The 12,259-nt window shown below is 42.7% G+C and overlaps 1 pseudogene; it reads right to left on the bottom strand.

Annotated features, from left to right (window-relative positions):
- Positions 1-664: 664 nt before the first annotated feature.
- On the bottom strand, positions 665-11,100 carry LOC138836791 (GPN-loop GTPase 3 pseudogene; annotated as a pseudogene).
- Positions 11,101-12,259: the final 1,159 nt, after the last annotated feature.

Genomic DNA, 12,259 nt, shown 5'->3' with positions numbered 1-12,259 from the left:
ACATACATACATATACACACATATATGTATATGTATATTTGCTGGTACCAGTGTTTGAACTTATAGCCTTATGCTTATTTGACTTGCTTGCTCAGAACTATGCCTCCAGCCCAATATTTTACTGGTTAATTGGAAATAGAGTCTAGAGAACCTTTCTGCCTGAACTGGCTTTGAACCTAGATCCTCAGATCTCAGCCTTCTGTATAACTGAACTATCAGTGAACAGCTAGTGAACAGCTAAAAGATGCCGCCACCACCCCTTTTGGTGCCAGTACTGGGGCATGAACTCAGGGTCTGGCCACTGTCCCTGAGTTTTTTGTGCTCAAGGCTAGCACTCTACCACTTGAGCCTCAGCACCAGTTCCAGCATTTTGGTGGTTAATTGAAGATGAAAATCTCGTGGACTTTCTTGCTGATTTCAAACTGTAATCCTCAGCTCTCAGCCGCCTGAGTAGCTGGGATTACAGGCATGAGCCACCAGTACCAGGTTAGAAGATACCACTTCAAACAAGAGCAGCTCCAGAGGAACTTGGAACTCTAATCAGATGTGCTCCTGATAAAGAGCCAGCGCTCCTGATAATGAGCCAGTGCACCTATTTAATTAAAAGCAGCAGCACAGTACGGCCAGTGCTGCCAATGTGTTTGCCTGCTGTCACGCATTCATAGTGAGGTACTCTTCATTCCTGCTGGCGTTCCTGGAAATATTCATCAAACATAGAGGAAGACTCAGCTTCTTGTCCCTTTGGTTCTTTAAATTCCAGGTCCTCTCCATACTGAATGGCAAAATCGATATTCTGTAAAGGAGTGTTCATGCTCTGCTCATCCGAGGGATCATAGGGTCAAAACCGCACCATGCTGTAGTCATCAATCAGTCCACACATAGCATTAGTCAGTTTTTAAAATTTTTTACTTCTTAAGCCACTTGTGGAATCTTGTAATCAAGAATACATATCAAGATCCAGCAACTTCTCAATTATCTTCTTCCCTTTCTTGCTCAGCAAGTCCATTTTGGTCATGATGTTCACTTGAGGAATTTCCAGAGAGATCATAGCACTCAGGGCCGCCAGGACGCCAGAGATGAACTTGAATGACTCCATCACGAACTGGGAATCGACCAGAAGAACTCCACAGACTCGGGACTCCCACCGCTCCAGCTGCTGGAACGTCACAGGCAGCTGCTTCCTCACAGGCCGATGTGTGCACAACTCAAGCTGACCTGGACAGACAGTCAAAAAGGATGTAGTGGTCCTCCACATGGCCTTCTCCAGCCAGTCAACATTATTGGCCAAGTACTCCATGCAGAACACCAGTCCTCCGTTGGGACCAAGCCTCAGCGATGCATCCTCCATCACATCATCCTCTTCAATCACCTCCCAGATGTCTTCCCGCTGCCCGCGGGGCCCATGACAAGCTGCGCGAACTGAAGCATGGCCGGTCCCGGGGTCCCCGTCGGCTCTCGCAGCCTCATTTACATTTTCTATATGATATATTGGTCAGTTTCCCATTCCTCTAATGCAATACTTGTGTCAAAGTCCTTATAACGAAAAGAGGCTTTGCACCAGAATCAACTCCAAATGTATCAAAGACCTTGGAGTCAGAGCAGACACTCTGTAAACATTACAGGATGGAATAGGAGAAACCCTAGGTCTCCTTGGCTCAGGCCGAAATTTTCTTAATAGAGACCCAGAAACACAACACATCAAAGAAAGGTTGGACAAATGGGATTACATGAAATTACAGAGCTTCTGCATGGCAAAGGACATAGCTAGCAAGATCAATAGAAAGCCCACGGATTGGGAGAAGATCTTCACTAGCCATACAATGGACAAGGGTCTCATATCTAAAATATACCTAGAACTTAAAAAATTAAATCCCCAGCAACAAATCTTCAAAGAAACAACTGCCCAATAAATAAGTGGGCTAAAGACTTAAAGAGAAACTTCTCTGAAGAGGAAAGAAGGATGGCCAATAGACACATGAAGAAATGCTCAACCTCCCTAGCCATAAAAGAAATGCAAATCAAAACACATTAAGATACCACCTCACTCCAGTTAGAATGGCAAAAATCAAGAACTCTAACAACAACAGATGCTGGAGGGGATGTGGACAGAAGGGAACCTTACTGCATTGTTGGTGGGAGTGTAAACTTGTTCAACCACTTTGGAAAGTAGTATGGAGGTTCCTCAAAAGATTCCACATAGAGTTCCCCTATGACCCAGCAATCCCACTTTTGGGCATTTATCCAAATGTTTACAAACAAGACCACACTAAAGCTACCAGCAAGACTATGTTTATTGCAGCCTTATTTACCATAGCTAAGATATGGAATCAATCCAGATGCCCCTCAGTAGATGAATGGATCAAGAAAATGTGGTATATATACAAATGGAATTCTATGCCTCCATCAGAAAGAATGACATTACCCCATTTGTTAGGAAATGGAAAGACTTGGAAAAAATTATATTAAGTGAAGTAAGCCAGGCCCAAAGAAACATAGGTCCCATGGTTTCCCTTATTTGCAATAACTAGTATATGTCTGAGTCAAGCAGAAAAGGTCAGATAAGTTGATGTTAGGGGAATGAACCCCAAGATAAGTCTTCAAATGTTTTTTTTCCTTTCATGCAATTGTTTCTATCATATTTAAAAGATGATTTCTATGTTGCTTTGTATGTCCCTCCCCCACAGTATAACCTATACTTTCACTGTATTTGATGTTGGTATAATTTGTGGAGGGAAAAGGGAAAAAAACAAATCATTTAACTAGGGATACAGGTGGACCCATTGCAACAATGAGATGTACAAGTCGTTATGTCGAAAAACAAACTTAGCAACTTTGGTGTGTGTGGGGAGGATTGGGTGGGGAGAGGGGAGGAGTATGGGAAGGGACGGGAAGGAGGCAACAATGCTTGATAAGAAATGTACTTGTTATCTTGCCCATGTAAATTGTAACTCCTCTGTACAGTATTCTCACAATAATAATAATAAAAAAAGAGGCTTATTGAGCTCAAGGCTCTGGAGGGTTAAAGGCATGGTGCAGGCATCATCTCAGCTCTGCTAAGGATGTTGTGGATGATGGTAAAAGGAGGGGCAAGAGAAATAGCCAAGCACAGAAGGCCAGGGAGCAGGGGAGGGAGTGGGGGCTGGCTTGTTCAACAATAATCCCTCTGCAGGTACACCCCAGTGTGCCAAGGACCTCTCACTAGATCCTGCCTCTTAAAAGTCCACGATCTTTCACAGCACCATACTAGGAATTAAGCTTTCAACGTACAAATCCCTGGGAACAAACCACATCTAAATTATAGCCTACGTCCCTCAAGAAACAAATCATGAATTGGCGGAAAGATTTCACTACATTAATTACATATTTGTTAGTGCAATGGCCAGCCACAGGGAATAGATTAAATTATTGTGTGCCATTAAATGGAAGATTCTGCAGTGATTTTTAGCATCAGGATGTAGAAGATTAGTTAATATGCAAAAAGGGTTATGATATATGAAATGGGTAGGAGGAAAAGGTAGCCTGAAATCACAATAGTGATCTCATCTAAAAGCGTTATATGCACTCTTCTGAAAATACTGACTAGCTATATATACAGATTATTACCATCCATTTGTTTCTTTCTTCTATCTGTTTTATGACATAGGGATCCGTGGTGTAGCCCAGGCTGACATCAAGATCCTGATTCTCAAACCTTAGACTTCAAGTACTCGGATTATAGCATGCACCACCAACCTAGCTTCAGTACTTAAAATTTTCTGATGGGAAATGGGAAAAGTCATACTTTCAAGATTATTACTCTTTTGCCCAGGGTGTTACAGTATTCTTATAACCCCTCCTGTCTCACTGGAATCTCAGACAGGAGTACCTCAAGTCTAAGGCTAGCCTGGGCTACATGATGAGACCCTGGATAGAGGGAAAGAAAGAGAGAGAGAGAGAGAGAGAGAGAGAGAGAGAGAGAGAGAGAGAGAGAGAGAGAGAGAGAGAGAGAGAGAGAGAGAGAGAGAGAGAGAGAGAGAGAGAGAGAGAGGCAGAGAGGCAGAGAGAGAGAGAAAGAGAAAGAGAAAGAGAAAGAGAAAGAGAAAGAGGAAGAGGAAGAGAGACAGACAGACAGACAGACAGACATAGAGAGACAGAGACAGAGAAAGAAGAGCCCAATACATGTATAGCATTTGGGAGGCCTTAAGTTCAATCCCCAGCTCTCAAAAACATATCTGTGGGAATGGCTCAAGTGGTAAAACACTTGAGTTTGATTCTCAGTACTACAAAAAAGGGTATCTATCTATCTACCTACCTACCTACCTACCTATCTTTTTTTTTTTTTTTTTTTTTTTTTTTGCCAGTCCTCGGCTTGAACTCAGGGCCTGGACACTGTCCTTGAGATTCTTTTGCTCAAGGCTAGCTCTCTACCACTTGAGCCACAGTGCCACTTCTGGCTTTTTCTGTTTATGTGGTACAGAGAAATCCAACCCAGGCCTTCATGAATGCTAGGCATGCACACTACCACTAAGCCACATTCCCAGCCCACAGTTATATTTTTCTACAGCAAATATGATTACTTTGCAATGAAGCATCTTATGAAAGCTACTATGTAAGCACTTTCCTGTGCTTCTCTCCTGGTTCAGTCCCAGTGACAACCCAGGGCACTGAGGGGTCACTCCAGAGCCCAGATCTCAGCTTTTCCTCCCAGACCACTCCAGCTCCATCAATTCCTAGAAAAACAGTCTACCTTGGCTCAGTAGATATCTCCGTGGTATCTGTACTATAAGCCTGAGCAGAGGTACATGTATAAACCTCTAACCTGAAAAGTCCCTTTAAATATATTCTTGGCATTACTGGCAGAAAGGAGGAGAAGGCTTTTAAGAACTTAATTCCATCCTCATGTCATCTAGAGGACCAGAAAAGAGCATCCCTACTCATTGCCAATTAGAAGTGGAATTTTGATTGGGTTCTTTCTAAATGCTCAGTAGCTTTTGAGAAAGAGGAGGGAGAGAGAGAGAGAGAGAAAAAAATCAACCAACTTTTTCAAGTATCCAGCTGCAGCCTCCTGTGAGCACATTGTGTTCTGCACATCTCCCTTTTGGAGGACTCCATAGTCTGTTGCCATGGAAACAGTAGTCAAGTGAGACTGCCGCAGAGGACCTCTCCTGAGTCCCTGAGAACATATTGTTTCCTTCGGTTTGGTTTTGTTTGGTTTAAGTAGCCAGGGAGACCTTTGCCTTCTAGATAAGTTGCTTCTGTGGCCAGACATTGATGAGTGGTTGTTAAAGAGAACGAATAACTGAACAGTTGGACATGTTCCTGTCAGAATGGATTACAAAGATTTCCTTCCCACACCCACTACCACTGGGGCCTGAATGCAAGGTCTGTGCACTGTCCCTTAACTTTAGCTTTTTGCTCAAGGTTGGTACTTCTCTATTTCTGTCTTTTTGATGGTTAATTGGAGATAAGTGTCTCTCAGATATTCTCACTCCTCAATCCTTAGATCACAGCTTCCTGAGTAACTAACATTATAGGAATGAGCCACGGGTGCTTGGCTACAGGTTGATGAGTGAATTCTCCATTTTTCCCCCTTTTGGTGCCTATCTTGTGGCTTAAACTCAGGTCCTAGGTACTTGACCCTTAGCTTTTTGGCTCAAGGCTAGTGCTATACACCACTTGAACCACAGCTACATTTCTGGCTGGCTAATTGGAGTTAAGAGTCCCACAGTTTTCCTGCCCAGGCTGGTTTGAACCTGTGATCCTCAAATCTCAGCCTCTTGAATAGCTAGGATTACAGGAGTGAACTGTGAGGGCCCAGCTTGAGGAGTGCATTTTAATGAGAATTGGGGTCTGTGTTTCCAGGAACTAGCTAAGCTTTCTCATAAGTAGAATTAGTGGAATTAAATTTATTGTAACTACTGATTAATAAAATTGTCTTACACTGGTATATGGCATAAATGCTAGAGGCCTTACCTGGTATGGAGTGGAGCTCAATGAGTTATATGTGTGCAACAGGCTTTTTTGCACAATACTTTCCAACTCCTGAGTTTTAACCTTTCCTTGTTTCCCCACTTTGTTCATATTCTGGTCCTTCCTATAAATATACAAGTTCAAATGCTAATCTGAGTCTTATTTGGGACTTAGAAAAGCCAAGGGATTTTTTTTCTCTTAAAATGAAATCAGGTGTCTTTGTGTACCTACTGCAGGAACCAGTTAATCACCTCCTATTCAGTGGAGTGACCTATAGATTGTCTGTTATTCCTCTTGGACGCTCGGTCATCACGGCTGTGACCTGAAGCCAACCATTTTCTAAACCTGTATGAAGGACCACAGGTAAGAAAAGAGTTTCCTTGAGGTTATGAGAGGAAAGGGAGGTAGAGGAGCAAGCTCTGCTATGGGAACAACAAACCTTCATACTTCAATTCGTATTTCTTCAGCTTGAATTCCTCTGAAATTAACCAGCTGCTGATGGTTCACACTTGTAATCCTGGCTACTTAAGAGACTGAGATCTGAGGATTGAGGTTTGAAACCAGCCTGGGCAGAAATATCAGAGAGATGCTTATCTTTAATCACCAAAAGGCCAGAAATAGAGCAGTGGCTCAAGTGGTAGACTGGTCAATCTTAAGCAAAAAAAGCTTAGGAGCAGCACACAGGGCCTGAGTTCAAGCCCCAGAACCAGTCCTTGTGTACACACATGGGCGCGCGCACACACACACACACATACACACACACACACACACACACACACACACAAACACACACAACTCTGAAATACATGGAGAATGTGTGACAAAAAATTTTCAGAAACATTCTACAAAAGCAGGAAATCTCAGTATCCATCAAGAGAAAACGGATGCATGATTTGTGACATTTTAGCAAATGAGATGCTCTACGGGAGAAAACTTCATCTAGCACCTTCTGCTGAATGAGAAAAGCCAGGGACAAATGAGCAATGGCTTGTGCAATCTACTTGGATGCTGCCTACCTGAACCATCTGTCTGTACTATAAAGCAAAGATAATCAGGCTTGCCTGGAAGGATGGGAAGGCGATGGCAAGACACTAAGGGGACTTTTCTGAATGATGGAAATGATTGGAGTGACAGTCAAAACTCATCCAACTATACACTTAGAATCTGTGTGTTTACTTTTCTTTTGTTGTTGTTGTTTTTGCCAGTCCTGGAGCTTGAACTCAGGGCCTGGGTGCTGTCCCTGAGCTCTTTTTATTTTTTCCTCAAGGCTAGTGCTCTACCACTTGAGTCACAGCTCCACTCCTACTTTTTGGAGGTTAATTGGAGCTGAGAGTCTCATGTACTTTCCTGCCTACACTGGCTTTGAACCCTGCTCTTCAGATCTCAGCCTCCTAAGTAGCTAGAATTATAGGTGTAAGCCACTGGTGTCCAGTATGTGTTTACTCTTAAGGAACACCTTGATGAAGAAAAAATGTATTTTTATAGACTTTTTCTGGTAAGTCTTCTTTCAAATAATTTCCTTCACTGTTTGGCTCTGAATGTCTTCATGAAAACTCATGTTGAACTTGAATCCTCTCTGGGAGGTATTAAGAAGCTAGAAACTGCTGGGCACTGATGGCTTATGCCTGTAATACTAGTTACTCAGGAGGCTGAGACTGGAGGATCACAGTTTGAAGCCAGCCTGGGCAGGAAAGTCTGTAAGATTCTTATCTTCAATTAACCCAGAAAACTGGAAGTGGCTGTGGGTCTAGGTGGTAGAGCACTAGCCTTGAGCAAAACAGCTCAGGGATATCACCCAGGCCCCTAGGTCAAGCCCCATGATGATGACTACCACCACCACCACCACCAACAACAACAAAAGACTCTAGAAACTTAACCTAGTATGGTATTTGGAGGTGAGGACTTTGGGATGTAATTAGGGTTAGATGAGGTCATGGTGATATTAGTGGTTTTGTAAGAGAGACCTGTGGTGGCACCCTTGCTCTGTCTCCCCCTGTACAACCTTGGGGCGAGGCAGACAATCCCCACCATTGAGAAAGACCTCATAAGATACCCACACATTGAACTTCCCAGCCTTCGGAGCAGTGACCTGAATAAAACTTTATTATTTTTATATTATTCTGCTTATGGTATTCTATGATTGCAACAGCAGAGACTACTAACACAGTGCCTTACATAATCCTCACAACAACTTGGAGGAGGTGGCAGACTTGTTAGTGTTTTGCATGTGGAAAAACAAACCCAGGGAAATCACATAAAATACCCATGTGAATTGAATTCCAATGTGAAACAAATAGTGAGTCCAAGATTTGAACCCTGCAAGTCCAGCTTCAGAGTTGGACTCCAGGCTGCTTAACCCACCCATGTCACATACATACACGCACATACCCAAATGACAGTAGAAGAGTTGCTTGTATAAGCAGAATAAGTATTAATGCTTAAAAATGTACTAAGTTGGGGCTGGGAAGGTGGCTCAGTGGTAAAGTGCTTGCCTGGCATGCATGAAGGCCTGGGTTTGATTCCTCAGCACCACAGAAGCAGAAAAAGCTGGAAGTGGTGTTGTGGCTCAAGTGGTAGAGTGCTAGTCTTGAGTTGAAGAGCTGAAGAACACTGCCCAGGCCCGGAGTTCAAGCTCCACAACACACACACACACACACACACACACACACACACACACACACACACACACACACACACACACACACACACACATCTCAAGTTATATTGGTTATTAGGATGCTTTTAGTGACGCCACTTAGAGTTAATGTAGTCAATACTGCTAAATTGACTTGCTTTGCAGATGATCAAAAAGGCTAGGCTCCGTCAGAGTAATTCAGTCATTAGGTTTGAAGGAGGATTCATTCAGCCCATTGTGATGATTTATAATTTACTGTATTGTCATTTATAGAGAAGAATTAACAGGGGTATCAAAGTATTAACATTTTTGTGCATGCAGGTACTGGGGCTTGTAGTCCTGGCCTAGGTACTGTTTCTTTTTCTTTTTGTTATTGTGAAAATACTATACAGAGGGGTTACAATTACATGGGCAAGATAATGAGTACATTTCTTATCAAGCATTGTAGCCTCCTCCTTTGTTTCCCTTTCCCTTCCCATCCTCCCCTCCCCTACCAAAGTTGTAAAGTTTGTTTTCGACATAATGACTTGTACGTCTCATTGTTGCAATGGGTCCATCTGTATCCCTATTTAAATGATTTGTTTTTTTTCCCTTCCTCTCCACAAATTATAACAAATCAAATACAGTGAAAGCAGAGGTTATACCTGGGGGAGGGACATACAAAGGAACAAAGAAATAATCTTATAAATGTGTTAGAAACAATCGCATGAAAGAAAAAAACATTTGAATACATATCTTAGGGTTCATTTCCCTCACATCAACTTATCTGATGGGTATTGTTTCTTGTTCTTTTTCCACTCAATGCTGGTGCTCTGTTACTTGTGCCACACCTTGACTTCTGGCTTTTTGCTGGTTAATTGAAGATAAGAGTCTCATGGACTTTCCTGCCCAGGATAAACCTTGATCCTCAGATCTTAGCCTCTTGTATAGCTATGATTATCAGCTTGAGCAACTCACAGCTGGCAGGAAATATTATTATTCAAATATGTTTGGCCTTTAAAACCAGAAAAGGAATGAGCAAGTATATACTTCTTTGTTTAAAAAATTATAATTTTAGCCAGGCACCTGTGGCTTATGCCTATAATCCTAGTGACTCAAGAGGCTGAGATCTAAGGATTACAGTTTGAAGCCAGATGGGGCAGGAAAGCCCATGAGACTCTTGTCTCCACGAAGAAAGCTGGAAATAGAGCTGTGTCTCGAGTAGTAGATATTTGCCTCGAGCTAGTATCTAGTAGGGACAATGTCCAGGCTCTGAGTTCAAGCTAAGGGACCTGCACAAAAAATTATATTTGTATTATCTTTAAGTAGTTATACAAAGGGCTTACAATTCTACATGTCAGTTTGTGAGTACAATACATCATCACCTCTTTCATCATTCTCCACTATAAGTGTATCTTTGCTGCATTAGCTTAAAATGAAATCACCAGGAAATAGGGTGCCTTTTCAGAACCATAGTGCTCATTAGCTATCACTATAAAGTGCACCTGAGCCAAGGTTACTCAGTGTCCTGTTTTCCTGTTTCCCATTGAGAACCTGAGTGCTTGCCTGCCTTTCCTCCACTCCAGTACATTCATAGCACTTTCAGCCTTTCTGGCATGCAATGTCCTCACTGATTCTCAATCTCTTTAAGAAAAGTAAAATGAAAAAGCATGCCCAAGTTTTGGAATTGTTCTGTAATGGAAGTCAGCCTCATTGGACAAGTGCCTATCATGGGCTCTTCCCAGTGCCCTAGTGGCTACCCCCCCTCCAATGCCCAAAAGCAACTGGGCAAGGGCATTTTGCAAAATGAGTACATTTTAGAAACCTGGTAGTCAGAAATCTAGTTTCTTACACATAATGGCTTGGCTCCATTGATTTTACAAATGGAGTTAAAGACAATGTCCTCCATGTCTCAGGACACCAATCTATTCCTGTCTAAGACCTGAAGTATCTTGTGTGTGGTGGGGGGAGTATCCAGAGAATTAATTTGTTTGTCCAGAGAATTCTCAATTATTTGGGAAGCATAGTTTCTTGTTTGAGTGAAGGGATGCCATTTCTGCCCTGCTCTGCATCTCTCTGCAAATCAGTGCAAAAACCTGGAGAAGTGACAGCAGGGAAGAGATTGCTTTTTCATTATACTGTATATAAAAAGGAGCTCTGGATTGGCAAAGGGCAGACAGATAGCGGAGCCTGAGGACCTTGAATTTCAGGGATGCAGAATTCTCCGAAGTAAACAGCTTAGAACAAGGTGAAAGTGCTTAAGCCCAGAACAGTGTGCTGTCAGCAACCCATGAGAACACAGGATGGGTGGGTGAGTGGAGGATGAGTTGTGAAGACAAGCAGCCTTCTGGCTTCTGTATCTCTGCAGAGGGGGTGAGGAAACCAACTGTGCACCAAAACAAAATTCAATTGACGGGGCAGGAATGTGTGTGGCTCAAGTAGTAGAGCACCTGGCTTAGCAGATGCAAAGACCCTTGAGTTCAAACTTCAGTGTGGCCATCTTCTCCCCCAAGCCCCTCCCAACCAAACGCCGCCATGTTGTTTCACTAGGAGGTGGGAAGCAGTCATACCAGCACTCAGCCTGCAAAGGGTCTGATGATCAGGAGACTGCCAGCTCACTTACCTCATCCCTAGCCTCACTATTCTTTCTCAGTGGCTCAAGAATATTTTTTTCTCCTCTCAGTTCAAGGATAAACAGGCTTAAAAAAGGAATCAATGAAGTATGGTGGCTCAAGCCAGTAAACCTATCTTTTCAAGGATCACTCTTTGAGGTCAGCCTGAGCAAAAAGTTCAAGAGACCCCGTCTTAACCAATCAAAGTGATGTAGAGGTACATATCTGTCATGCCAGCTATTTTGTAAGTTTAAATCGGAGAAGGGTCGAGGTTATCCCAGGAATAAATGTGAGACCTTATTTGAAAGAAAACCAAAAGGGCTAGGTGTAGCTCAAAGGATGGAGCACCTACCTAACAAGCTAGAGGGCTTGATTTCAAGCCTTGGCACTGCTGAGAAACAAAAGGTAAATATGTATTAAAAGCCAGGTGCTGGTAGCTCATAGCTACAATCCTATTTATTCAGGAGGATGAGATCTGAGGATTTAGGGTTGAAGCCAGCGTTGGCAGAAAGACTGTAAGACTTCTAGCTCCAACTAACCACCAAAAAGCCAGAAGTAGAGCTGTGGCTCAAGTGGTAGAATACTGGCCTTGAACACAAAAGCTCAGGACATTACCCAAATCCTGAGTTCAAACCCTAGGATGAGTGTAATATATAAGTAAATAAGCCAGGTGCTGGTGCTCATGTTTATAATCCTAGCTACTCAGAAGACTGGGATCTGAATGATCTGAGTTCAAGACCAGCCTGTGTAGAAAAGTTAATGAGACTCCACATCCAAAATAAACAGCTGAAAGCTGGGCTGGAGAACTATCTCTCACTGAGCACAGTGGTCCACACCTGTAAACCCAGCACTCAGGAAGCCAGTGTGGATTACATCGTGGGATACTGTTTTTTAAAAAAAGACATCTTAGACTTTGAAGAGTGTAAAATGTCCCCTTTGATGTGCTACCCTTCAGTATATCGGGTTAAATGTATTATGAAATGAATCTCATCCTTTCCTTTTGCTCTTGCTTTTTAATATGTGGCTACCAGGCCATTGTAAATTCCATGTAATCTGCACCTTTTTTTTCAGACATCATGGCTAG

This window comes from Dipodomys merriami, unplaced genomic scaffold, assembly GCF_024711535.1.
Source record: "Dipodomys merriami isolate MVZ:Mamm:240054 unplaced genomic scaffold, mDipMer1.0.p SCAF_26, whole genome shotgun sequence".
Lineage (NCBI taxonomy): Eukaryota > Metazoa > Chordata > Mammalia > Rodentia > Heteromyidae > Dipodomys > Dipodomys merriami.
Note: the sequence above shows the minus strand (reverse complement) of the source record. Positions and strands in the feature narration are given on the sequence as shown.